General features: G+C 42.2%; 1 long non-coding RNA gene across 1 annotated transcript; it reads right to left on the bottom strand.

The window, feature by feature from the left end:
* Positions 1–539: 539 nt before the first annotated feature.
* LOC311074880 lies at positions 540–11,653 on the bottom strand. Its single transcript, XR_014604386.1, has 4 exons — positions 11,554–11,653; positions 2,383–2,666; positions 2,216–2,301; positions 540–1,443 (listed from the first exon to the last, which is right to left on the bottom strand). It is a non-coding gene; the product is annotated as an uncharacterized lncRNA (long non-coding RNA).
* Positions 11,654–12,368: the final 715 nt, after the last annotated feature.

Genomic DNA, 12,368 nt, shown 5'->3' with positions numbered 1-12,368 from the left:
ATTGATCGTTGATATCCTGTACATGTAGTGGTCTTGATTTTATAAATGCTGAGTATATAAAGCTCATTTAAATGTAAGCTTTTAAATGACCCGGCCTCTTACAATCTTAAAGAACCATCTGTGAATATACCTGGATCTTCTCTGAAGTTCACAAGAAAATATTCATAATGTGACAATGAGTAACTTTCAATACCATTCAATAAAGACAAAAACACAGTATGTGCCAATTAACCAAATGTTTATTTAAAAGATTTTTTTTAAACGCCTGTTGTGTCAAATTTCACCCAGCAAATGGATTAGATCCTAGTGTTGTACTAGTTATTACTTTGTATTAAAATTCTTTACAGCATTACCCCTAAGATTATAAAAAGCATTTTTTTTAAATTATGTACTAGTTTAGCCTGAATGTGAATGTTAGCTATACTGTTCCCATGTCTTAGTGCTTTAATAGGTTATTTGCGTGTTAGGTAAAAAGTTTTTTACCTGCCTGGTTCATATTTCACGATTTTAGCATGATTTTGGCACAATCCGTTTGACGTAGGGTGTCGTGGGGATTCGTAAACGACAATGGGTGTCGGGACGCAAGATTCGATCGTTTCATCTCATATAGCGTGTCATAGTGGGCGACAACCTCTGTGATGCTTCAGGACATCATGACAGAAAGACTAGCATGTTTAATTTTTGAACGGTCCTCCACGACGGGTTGAGTATGTGAGCGAGAGTGAGAGTGCGAACAACAGTGAGTGTGTGTGTGCGCCAGTGAGCGAGTGTGTGTGTAGTGAGCAGGTGTGTGTGCGCGAGTGTGTGAGCGAGGGACAGTGAGTGTGTGTGTGTGCTTGAGAGAGTGAGTGAGTGAGAGAGTGCAAGTGAGTGAGTGAGAGAGTGCAAGTGAGTGAGCGAGGGACAGTGAGTGTGAGTGTGTGTGTGAGTGTGTGCGAGTGAGCGTGTGTGAGTGAATGTTTGCGAGTGAATGTGTGCGTGTGACGGCATGCGATGACTGGTCGGAAAGCAACGTGTAGTCTGACATGTTTCTTGTTAGGAGTCAAAATCGTGTAATCTGACACCGTGACATTTTAACAGACACAAAAATCGTGTAATCTGAACCAGGCATTATTCATTGTGTCAGGCTGTCTGTTGAGATGTGTTCATTGCGTGAGTTCATATCATGATGACGATGAAAATTCGATGTATCGTTCAGCCCTAGTTTTGAATACATTTTGTAAAAATGCTCTTTAGTTGAATGAGTGGGTAGCTCTGAAAAGAGCCGTTGTTGCCTTTAAAAGGACATTTGGCTTCAACTTTGGAGTTCCACCCGCAGACCTTCTCTGAGGTTGCTCAGGAGAAGCTGGTTTCCCTCTGTGCTCAGGTGAACTCCGTCTCTGCACAGATGGGAGAGGCCGATGTTTCTATGCTGAATGGCGCGCATCTGTCTCCGTGGATATCCTGAGGGCAGAGGAGGTAAAACATATATGATAATGTTAGTGAATTTATTTGAGTTGTTCTGATTCTCCAAGACTTATTGAGCAGCATAGTTGATGGGTCAAATGTAAGCCTGGCAAAATACCATTTTTGCTCTGTCACTTCTGAGAACCATCATGCACGTTAAAATCAAAGCTTTTCACATCAAATCATACACCTTTGAACAAAACCCATGGTTTTTCCTGCATTTAACTTTTTTAGCATTTATTAATCTTTGTTAGTGATTTTTAACATTTACTAATACTGGTACATTGTTAAAATTAAAAGTTTTAAGTGCTAACATTAGTAAATACAGTGAACTAACATGAATAAACATTAAACAGCAGTTTTTAAAATAAATAACATAGTCTAAAATAAATAAATAAAATTAAGTTCATACTGGAGTGATTAAAATCATAAAGCGCAAAGCAAGGTGTTGTTAGCTACCTGTTAATTTTATTCAATTGTTAGCTATATGGTAGAAAATTAAGACTATTAGTTTAAATAAACCTTTTGATGCTACTTTTTTTAGTTTAACTTTTTAATATCAATATAACAAAATTATAATTTTATCTTACAAAACTATGAAATCCAGTGGTAAAATCTGCTCTTTTTTTAAATAAGAGGGCAAGATAGGACAGCAGTGTCTGTTGGCCACCAACGAAGACCATTTTTGACCCGGGAAAAACAATGAAACCATTGTAAAATAAAATGCACTGAAACACTAGACCTTATCAGTAGTATTGACAAACTTTACCTCAGTCTGCTTCTACCTCTGCTTCTTCATTCTTCAGCGTTGTCCTCAATGCCATAGATATTTGGACCTCTTCTCCGGGCATGAAACTAATAAATTAACAATGGGATCACTAATACACCCGGTACTAATAAACAAAAAAAAGAAAGAAACTCAGAAATAAAACTTACGGAAAGAAATTGGCACGTAATCTGGTATCCAGCTCGTCATCGTCATTGATGTAGCACACGTGATCTTCTCAGACAATCTGACTTCATTTGGCTGGTTCCTGAAAAACATTAAAATCAAAATTAGATTCAAATATAACATTTCGATTCAAATGCGGTTATGAAAAGCAGTAGTACACCGACTGAAGCAAAATCTAAAATCAAAATCTTTAACACTTAGCTTTAGAAGGTATATTGCACACTCGTATCCAGACAGGACTGCTATGGTCTCCCAATTCTTCCTGCAACTTTACAGAAGGGCACATATCAATCATAGAATAGCAGGGGACTGCATATCCCGCACAGATTGTCACAAATTGTGTAGATTGAAAACAATTCAAGTTAAAATGTATGTTATAAGGTCAAAATCAAACATTACAATGGTGTCTTGCTACTTCTCTCTTTCCCTTGTCTTTTATAACTTACTGCCACTGTTGCTCAATGACTGTCTGTGTCCTCCCTGGAGCTGTCACACTACTCCTCCATACTTCCTGCTGCTGCTGTGGTTGCTCCTTCCTCGTAGCTCAGTGGCATAAACCCTAAACATGACCTAACCACAATCTCCTAACCACAATCTAACCGCAACACGACCATACGCGCCAACCCGTTTGATTAAGGCTGTCGAAGCCCTGCTGATGTCATGTATCCAGGTCCATTGGCAACGGTTCCGTATGGCCTACCTAACAACCCGACCATACGCGCCCAACCGTTCAACTAAGGCTGTCGAAGCCCCACTGTCTCATTTAAAGCAAGGTTCAGTGGCAAACGGTTCCGTATGGCATACTAACCTACCGCAACACACAACAATACCGGTCCATCACAAAAACTCATTTACGCAAAATACAGTACACGGGATTGTGATAACTATGATAACTATGCAAGACACCTGACTGAAGGCACAAATCCGGATGAGAGATGTAAATATGATCCAATAGAGTGTTCTTTTTGGTTGTTGCTGTGGTGATCAGTTGCGTGTATCCTTTAGACTGAAACAATTCCAGAACAGTTTTTTTCCCTGCGCAGAGATCCTCATTAAAATCTCCACAGATTATTACAGGATGTTCGTCCACGATGTCCAAATAATCCAGCAGACTCTTCAAGTTTTCCAGGAATCCTTCGAATCCATAGTGTGGTGGCCTGTAGACAGCAGCGATTGTTGCTTTGATCGGGCTATCTACTTTGATGACGACATACTCCAGATCAGTCACATTTTGAATAAACTGCCTAGCCTGAGCTGATATATGCTCTTTGCAATAAATTGCGACTCCACCGCCAGCTTTCTGTGCAATTTCTTGGTGTGTCGAGTAGGAGACATGTCTGTTACGCAGAAACATGTTGTATCCATCCAATTGGACGTGAGGTGTAGTGAATGATCCGGTCAGGTGTGTTTCCGTCATGCAAAGAATATCCGATAGAAGCAGTTCATGATGGCATCTGATGTCTTCAATGTGGGATGACAGTCCTTCTGTGTTGTGATGGATGATTTTAAGCGTTTGATCCATGTTGGTTTCCCTCACCTGCTGCAAAAGTGGCATGATTCCTTTAAACGTCGCTCTTGTCATGTTTCCCAATGAGGCTGTGACAGTAGGATCTGCATATATCTTCTTTTCACTGAAGTCCATAATGTGCAGTCCACGAAGCGAGGTCGTTCTGCTGAGGGCAACGTAGGCCATTCCCGGCTCGAAAATCTTCTTCAGTGAGACAACGGCATTCTCCATCGTCATGCCTTGGACTTTGTGAGCTGTGCAGGCGTAGGCTAACTTGATGGGGAATTGTCGACGAACTGCCCCTTTCCTAAGAGTTTCTTCGGATCTCTCGATGTAAACCAAGTCATCTTCTTCACCCTGCACCCTTTTGCGGTGTTTCTTGCCTGCGTTTGGATTGTCAAGCTGAAGTCCTAACATTTGCACGGTGTTGATTCCATCTTTTGTCTTATTGACAATGTTTGCAATCTTTCCAAAACACCCATTGACAATTCCATCTTCAACATCCAGATTCCTTGTCACCATTATGCGTACTCCCAACGCAATTTGTATGGTGTCAGGCAAGTCATCCTTTTTTCCGGTGATGGGCTTCGTTTGTCTCTTCATCCCTCCTGTTCTTGGGTCTTTCCTGTAGTCTTCGGCATCGATGGTAATGATGTCAGTGTGAAGAGCATGGATTGTTTTCGTATTGTGTTCGTGAACTTCCTTGTTTGTGGCAAATATGTGTAGTGCATCACACGGGCAGTCTTTGGGGTCCTTTACTGCCTGGAGTAGCAAAGCTCTATCTTCTTCGGCAAGATCGTCGGTCTTCTGCTTCACCCGTAGGCGGTTTAAAAGTTGGGCAAAAGCCAGGTCTTCTTTCTGACGCATGATCTCTGTGAGGGTAATCATTTGGAAATGGTCTTTCCAGAAGTCCAAAACATCCTCTTCGTACACGCAGAGTGGTTTGGCTTTACCCAGAGGTGGCAGTTGGTAAAAGTCGCCCACGGCGAGGACAGAGATTCCCCCGAAAGGCTTCTTGCTGCCTTTGATTTGCTGACATCTCCAGTTTATGTAGGCAAAAAGATCCTTGGAAATCATGGACACTTCATCGATGATAAGAATCTCCACGTCGCGTAGTCTTGCTCGTAGTTCATCTAGGGCATTTCCAAGTCCTTGATACGGTGGCTTCAGATTCCTTGGAAGTTTCAAGATGGAATGCAGAGTTTTACCGGATATGTTGAACGCTGCCGTTCCAGTAAACGCACTCAAGAGCACCGTAGGCACGGATAGATCTCCTTCCTCTCGTAGTCGAGGCAGTTGTCGCAGAATCTTGGTCGCTTCCGTGTATATGCACTTGATGACGTGTGATTTGCCACAACCAGCACCACCTGACACGAAGTAGAAAAACTGTTCCGGATTATGACCCCACACACGCTTCTGACACCACTGGCAGACCGTGTAGAATATGGCTGCCTGCGTCACGTTTAGACTTCTAAACAACCTCCTGACAAATTCCATGCTCATCTGCGGTGCCTCTATTTGTGGCACGACTCCATCTCCATGTTCAAGAATCTGAAATTCTGGGACATCATCTTGTACATCCTCATCATCTGGATTGATGTCTTGTCGTTCTGCAACGCACTCTAAACGATCCACTTCAATCTCTGGTGCAAAGGCGGCCCATGCGTTCTCGGGTGGCCCTTGCTGTTGCAGCTGATCGAACGCCTTATCCACCTCGTCGCTGTGTTTTTCGAATTTTTCCTTGTGTGCTTGCACTATGGCGCAGACAGGGAAAAGCAAACCAGGGGTTGTCCAGGGTAGTTCCACCTTTGCACTCTTGTAAAATGTTTCATATGTCGGAAATCTAGGCGGTTTTAGCTGTTCGTTGCTTCGATGTGGCATATAAAGCTTAAGTAATCTACTGTAAAACTTTTCGGGTTGTTTTTCCTCCGAATAACGTGCATACCTTATAACTGCAGCCTTCCCAGTTCTTTTCTGAAAAAAGCCCATGCCGTAGAGCAGCTGGTGAACATTCTTGCCTTTTGTTTGTTGACCGTACACGATGCGGCACTCCGAAGCAAATTCTGCCAGACACATCTTCTCAAAGTCACGCGTTTGAGGCCTTGCTCTGTATTTCTCTATCATCCCTGACATCCACACATCCTCCGAATCAGGATTTTTGTTTTGTAGGACGCTTAGGGGAAGACTCATCTTAAGCGCGTCATCGTCCGTCGGTAGAAACACAACACTTCGTGAACACTTCTTCAACGGTAAGCTGCATGTTCGTGCCACAGACTCCTGAGCGCTAACTTGCCTGTGTTTTGAGTAGGCTTGCATTATCTGCTTCATTTCATCTTCCTCGCTAACGTTCGTCTCACGCACACTCTTGATTACGTTCTTAAGTAAATCACCCATTTCATGCTCCGGCTTGGAAATATACGAAAGCATATACATAACGCAGCTAAAAGCGTCAAGAACGAACTGAATGTCCATATTAGCGTTCCATGCCCTCAACAAATCGGGATTGTATCCATTCACCCAAGACTCCTTTGGATCACGCTTCAGCAGAATCACGTTGGCATTGGACAATGCTTCGACGTTCTCATTGTAGTCATCAATGGACAACTTACTCTTTGTCAGTAGGTCTGACAAGCTGTCAAAAGAGGCTTGGGGGTCATTCAACAGATCCCACACCGGCTTGAGTTTTGTCCTGGCTTCGCTCATTGCCTTTTGAGCAGCCTCCCGTCTCAACTTCCTTCTGTCTGCTTGCTTTTGCTCTTTCTCATGCTCTTCTTCAGGACGCTGTGGTTCTTTAGATGCAAACATGCAGCTTCCAGATGGAGAAGTGTCCGTGTCATCCTCTTCTTCAGGACGCTGTGGTCGCGGACGAGTGATCGTGGTGCTAGACACCGGTAGCTTGGGGAACCCAAATCGACACAATAGATTACCCTTCTTACAGGACTTTGAGTGGTTCCTGCTGTGAAGCTGAACCTCTGTGACGATCTGGTGAAGCTCTGGATCAGCCGAGGGATCGGGCAACTGGCAGGTTATGTTGCGGTCAATAAAGTCACAAACATCCTTATCAGAGTCCTTTTCAAACTCGGGTGCGTCCTTTATCCAAACAAGAAGATGGATATGTGGGCTTCCTCTAGCTTGAAACTCCACTCGGTAAAAGTAGTCCTCAACTTTACCAATTGGTTGGGCAGGCGACAAAAGCAGATGAGTCATTAGCGCATCCACCCGCTTCTCAAACATACGCATTACAGTCACAGGATTGCTTCGGAGGATTTCACATTTTGTCGTCCAGTCAAGCTCAGTAAAGTCGACGTGTTCATCTTGCTGGGCCTTGATTGCTGTAATTACTTCAGGCCATCTCATTTCGGCTGCACTGAATGTGCAAAAAAATGTAGGGGTTCCTAACTGTCTTATCATAGCCTGTAGATCCCTCAAAGTTTTCTCCCAATACGATGGAGAGCCTCTCAGTGGTTGCATGAACCGTGTGGCGTCTCTGTTGTGAACCAGTCTTTCAATCTCCCGGTTGTCTTGAAGCAGCCTGTTTGAAATTCTTCGGCCGTCTCTTGTGACAGGTTTGCCTTTTCGCAACTGAATAGACATGCTGTTTCTAGCCAGTTGCGTTTCTGTTACAAACTGCGCAAAGAAAAGATAACTCTGATCTTTTGCGAAACGCGTGTCCACGCTGAACAATCTCGCGTTGAAATACATACTGGGAGATATTGAAATTTGCCTTTCCTCGTCAATGGAATTCTGTCCAGTGGGGAATTGAACAGGGAACGCCATGGCTTCCAGCTTTGGGATTTTGAAAAATCCAACAGGCTTCTGTCCTTGTGCAGGTGCGATACTAAATATTCCCTCACCGTACGACAAGATCTCCTGTCCGATGTCGGGCGGCTGCATGCACGTGTCTAATGTGAGCCCGGGTCGAAGCTCATCTTTTTCCTCGACGCTAACATGTTGCTCATCCTGCTCAGCAACATTGACTTCTTGTTGCATCTCAGAGACTTCAGCTTCCTCGTCTAGGTGACTTTCAGAGACATCAGCTTCCTCATCTAGGGGACTTTCAAATACAGCAGTTTCTCTTATGGAGATATCCCTGTATTCCGAATGCATTGCTTTCAGCTTCGATAAAGCTGCAAGCACGTTATGCATATTCACCGTGTGGAACTGCTGGTATCCTTTAAACTTAACGTGTCTCTTCAGCTTCACCTGCAGCAGCTGGGCCTCACTTCTTGGTCTTGGCAGAGAGTTGACAGTCTTCTCCATCTCGGAGGGCACACACACAACGGCACCACGTACTGCTCTCTGCTGTCCTTTGGGTAATGCAACTATTTTTGCAAATGGTAAAATTTTTGCAATGAGTTGACGTTCAAGGACATTTAATTCATCCAATTCCGCAGGGATTGGTGGCAACTCCAGTTTGTTAGCTGCTGCAATTGAAGACATCTGTCCTCTCTTGAGGTGGCTGTCACAAGTGTGGCAAATCCATTCCTGTCTTCTCTCTTCCGGAACTACGCAGGAACCTGAGCAGGCACTATCACAAGCGTGAACATACTTCCCTGTTAGGCAAGACGCTGCAACATGAACGTTTTTGGCATAACTCGTTCTATTACAGACCTTGACTTGATTAGGAAACAGGGCTCTGTGACAGACTGTGCAGACATGTGTAGGGCCATGCTGAATCTTACACCGGAATGCATGTATGGCACTTTCCATCACTTTGTTAACACAAGGCTGGGGTGTTTCCTGGCTGGGACGGATGTACGGTTTATATTTCCTTTTTATCCGGAGTGCGCATTGCAATCGATGAAGAATGTGATATGTATCATCACCAGCACACTTCTGGGTCTTGCGCAGCGTACATCGCAGAATGTGATGTGCTCTGAACTCTGGGTCACCTGCATATCTCTTAACCATGTAGGCTTTCATTCTCCTCTGGAATAGAGTATCGGTGCTGTACCTCTTTCTAACATATTCTCTCATCTTCTTCTGGAAGAGAGCATCTGTACTGTACCTCTTCCTAATATATTCTTTCTTCTTCTTCTGGAAGAGAGCATCTGTGCTGTACCTCTTTTTACTGTATTGTTTCATCTTCTTCTGGAAGAGAGCATCTGTGCTGTACCTCTTATTAATAGACTCTTTCTTCTTCTTCTGGAAGAGAGCATCTGTGCTGTACCTCTTTTTACTGTATTGTTTCATCTTCTTCTGGAAGAGAGCATCTGTGCTGTACCTCTTCTTCATATATTCTTTCATCTTTTTCTGGAAGACAGAAGAAGTGCTGTACCTTGTCACTATGTTCTCTTTCATTTTGTTTCGGAAGAGGACATCCTGATTATACTTAACCTTAATTGCTTCTTTTTTCTTTGAATGGAATTGCAAAGAAGTAACATACCTCTGTCTCTCATAATCCCTTTTTTATGTTTTCTTGTGGCATAAGATGCAGCTGTGTCCTTAGGTTCTCCGTTTTTTTTTGAAATTTTAAATGTTTTACGCATTTCTTTTCTTCTCCTGTGCTTATTTGTTTTATCTGCCACATCTCGGTTTTCAGCTCCTGAGCCAACAAAATTTACTTTGGCTCCAACATTTGTTGCTGGTTCTGGTAGAGCTGAAATCACTTGTGATACCGGTTCACAAACAGATGAAGGCAGTTGGACAGACTGTTGCTCTGCTTCAAAAGACACAGGCATAAATTCATAGCTGGTCTCATCACCACGATCCCGGAAGATCTTGAGAACTCTGTCTGCCATGTCACTCAGGTGGGTGAAAGTCAACATGACAGCAGTTCCATGGCCAGTTGGATGGGGCAAGCCTGCAGCAGTCCTCGAGTGAGAATCGAAGTATCCGTACCTTCCAGATCTGTCTCTGAACACAGCAATACACTCTGGAGCAACAAGGAGCAGAGCATGACTGACATCTGTGGAGAGGCACTGTAGCCTTTCAGTGAGAGGAATCCACCACTCTTCAGTGCCAGGGGGCCCTGTGGCTCTGAGGTATCCAAACATCACTCCTGACTTCAGCACATTATGTGTCCGGTGAAATGATGCCACGCTCAACGGTACTTCCTCCATTGTCAGATGGTTGCGATTAAACCTCCCTTCAGCAATAAGCTGCATTTTAATATAGACATAACACGCATCTCCCTCCTCTAAAACTCTATCAAGGTCAGGCATCTTGAACGTAATCCCTTCACTCTGATTAGCTAAAAATGTCAACGCTACACACGTGCACTGATGATTTCTAGAGAAACTCTCATACCTATCATCACCTTGACAATGAGATGCCTGCACAGACAAAACCCTGGGTACAATATCACCACCTTCTGCATACGTTCTTACTGAAAACTGAGCTACAGCTGCACTGGTGCTGGCCTGTTCAACCTGTAAATAATCATTCATGGAATTAGGCTGTAGGTAAAAATTAGTGTTATAGAATCTCTGTTAAATTTTAAATTGCACTTCATAGTGTTTGGGACAAAGACATTTTTGTTAAACATTATTAAAGATAAACTAAAAAACTAAAGAAAAGGCATTTAAAATTAAAGATTAATTAATTTATTTTAACAATTTACATTATAATAAATGTGCTATACGGATTTGCATGTGTGTGAGACAGAACCGCTTGTATGGAAGTAAAATAATGACAAATGTTTTTTTTTTTAAAAATCTTGTTGAATTGCACTACTTGAAAAAAATTACATAACATTATAATCTTGTTCATGGTAGAGAAAGCTGCTTACATGTACAAAACTAACTGTGAAGACTTAAATGTAAACACGGCTTATGTGTCTTTTACAAACTTTTACAAACTTTCCACTGACGTCTGTGAAAAAGGGATGCGCTCGACCAGCTCGCACTGCTCTCAATCCACTGCATGTTTTTCTCTGATCAGCTCGCGTACCACAGCTATGTGTTATTATATTTTGTTTAATTTTCCAATAATAAGATACATTTACTTCATAAACAGCCTTCTTTTTTATCCCCTCTGTTGTCAGTGTTTCTTTGTCTGGACACAAACACTGTACTGTAGCCTACACACGCTGCCTGGTATTGGTTATTGGTTTCATGGCATTTTTACGAGTACGAGTACATGAGCTCAGTATCGGGCCCGATACTGATACTGGTATCGGTGCATCTCTAATGGAGATTATCAATTGGCAATCTACTGATATTCATATACTTATAGCAAGTGAGCACTGTTGTTTTTTTGTTTATATCTAGAGCTGCACGATTAACAGAAATTAAATCGAAATCACAATTTGGCTTAGTGTGTGATTATTTAAAAAATTGCAATATTTTAATTAAATAAGTATATGCGCAGCACTGAGATCAAAGTGGATCGACCGGTTCACAGTAAATGCTACTCCATCTCTGCAAGCACTGTAAATTTGAGTCACTTATAAAAGGTGTATTTGAAAATCATTGAATAAGGCAGAAATTATATTATTTTAAAGTGTTGTATAGAGTGATAAAGTCATTATGATTAGCATTGCAGGGGTCCAGGCTGCGACCAAAAATGTCGTCATATACGACCATTTTTTGAGAATTTGCGAGTTAAAATTTGATGTGGTCGCATTTGTAAAATCGTGACAGCCCTAGTCCCAAACATAAAGGTGCCCTGAAATGAGCATGTTGCAAGACACAGATATCAGTAGTACCTGGTTAATCCTGGAGGGTCTGGTCTGGTCATCCTCCAGGTCCAACTTTCTCCAACGAATTTTTTGAGCCTGAGATCTCTTTCCTTTCCGCGGCATCTTTTAAAATATGAAGAGATAAAAAGAAATGACAAAAAAAAAAACGATTCTTGACAAATGTATCGGTTTAACTCACTAATTTGAGTGAATTAACTAACTTCTAAAAGTAGAGATTTTACTTTCAAGTCTCAAATCATAAAAAGTAGCCATGGATTTATTTTTTAATACTCAAAAGTAATACATATTTAAATCCATTTATTTGTTAGTCAAATTCATTTTAATTGGACATTCTCACTTAGGTAGGCACATACTTTGAATGTTCTCCAGATGTAACAGCTGTTGAGCCTAAAAAGATAAAACCTGTAGTACTCTCAGGAAGAAAACAAACAGTTAAACAAGAGCAACAAAAGAGACACTGTGTAAACTTGTAAATTGCAATAAAGTTTTTTTTTTGTTTTTTTTTTTTGGGGGGGGGGGGGGTGGTAGGTGGTGGGTCGGTGGGTTGAGAGGGGTAGGGGTGAAGGTGAAGGGGGTAGGTCGTGTGGTGGGGTGGGGTGGGGGTGAAGGTGGAGGGGGTAGGTGGTGAAGGTAGAGGACGTGGGGTAAGAAATGAAATAAACTGCTCTCTGTAGAAAACGACAAAACCCAAGGAACCTGAAAAAGATATAATAAACAGATATATTAAGGCACAGGGACTACAATTATGGCGATGGGATGAAAATAATACAGCTTAAGAAACAATATTAATACTAACCAGAGAGAAAAGTGCAGCAGAAAAT

The sequence above is a fragment of the Abramis brama genome, assembly GCF_963993115.1.
Source record: "Abramis brama genome assembly, chromosome: 2".
Lineage (NCBI taxonomy): Eukaryota > Metazoa > Chordata > Actinopteri > Cypriniformes > Leuciscidae > Abramis > Abramis brama.
Note: the sequence above shows the minus strand (reverse complement) of the source record. Positions and strands in the feature narration are given on the sequence as shown.